This window comes from Bison bison, unplaced genomic scaffold (genome assembly GCF_000754665.1).
Source record: "Bison bison bison isolate TAMUID 2011002044 unplaced genomic scaffold, Bison_UMD1.0 scf7180017851642, whole genome shotgun sequence".
NCBI classification, from domain to species: Eukaryota; Metazoa; Chordata; class Mammalia; order Artiodactyla; family Bovidae; genus Bison; species Bison bison.
In genome coordinates, this window is record NW_011482215.1 from 9,869 (window position 1) to 10,776 (window position 908).

At 44.3% G+C, this 908-nt stretch overlaps 1 protein-coding gene across 1 annotated transcript in view; it reads left to right on the forward strand.

Annotated features, from left to right (window-relative positions):
• The window catches only part of LOC104996758 (AF4/FMR2 family member 2-like), a gene marked incomplete at both ends in the record, with an annotated part of 10,343 nt that overhangs the window by 5,303 nt on the left and 4,132 nt on the right, over positions 1–908 (forward strand). The window lies entirely within an intron of this gene.

Consider the following 908-nt stretch of genomic DNA (forward strand, 5'->3'; position numbering starts at 1 on the left):
GGACAGATCTGAACAAAGTTCTGTGGACACCCAAGAAAAAAAGATCTTGGGCCTCCCTGGGTGGCCAAGGAGGGCTTCTTTGCCTGCTAGCAGCACTATAGCTTGCATCCCCCAGTGGATGAGGATGGTTGGCCCCACACCAGACCTCTCATGATCCTTCCAGAAGAAGCCTCCCCTGACCCTGACTGTGAAGACAGTGCAACGAATAAGTTGGAAGAAGAAGAAAAACCTACTCGAGATAGAGCAAGGGTCAGCAAATTTTTGCTGCAGAGAGCCAGATAATACACATTTGGGGCTTTGCCAGTCCAGAAAAAAACTGAGGTTGTTACGTAAAAAGAATATGAGATAAAACAAGTTTCCACAAAAATCTTACTGATGAAATTCAGAATATAATAGCAGTTTTAGAATACAAGTTTGTTAAGGAGAAGAAAGGAATTTTGGAAAAATAGAATTTTGTGTTCTTGGGGTTCAAATGTAGCGTTCTCATTCATCAAATTGATTGCATATGTTCATCTTTTCAAAACATTTGTAGCTCACAGGCCATGCAGAAACAGGGGGTGCACCAGTGCTTTCAGTCCCAATAGAGAGTCATGGTAACCACATCGTGGAGACGCTAAAAAAGGGAGGCGCAGCAGTCCCAGATGTCAGGCAGAGAGAATAAAAAAGAAGGCTATGGAAGGAGGAAAGAACAAGGCCATTTGAGGCCTTTAGAAGAGCTGTTTCTGTACACTGGAGGCCTTGGGTGCTATATCGAAAGGGTCTGAAGAGAAGAGATATCTCCCCTTGTTGGGGACATTGGCCAATAAAAGGACTGCAAAGAGTTTTGGTTGTCACTGGAGGGAACATTTCTATCAAGCAAAACTTCTCCCCAAGCTTAGGGAGGGCTATGCCTGTGCAAACATGGGAAG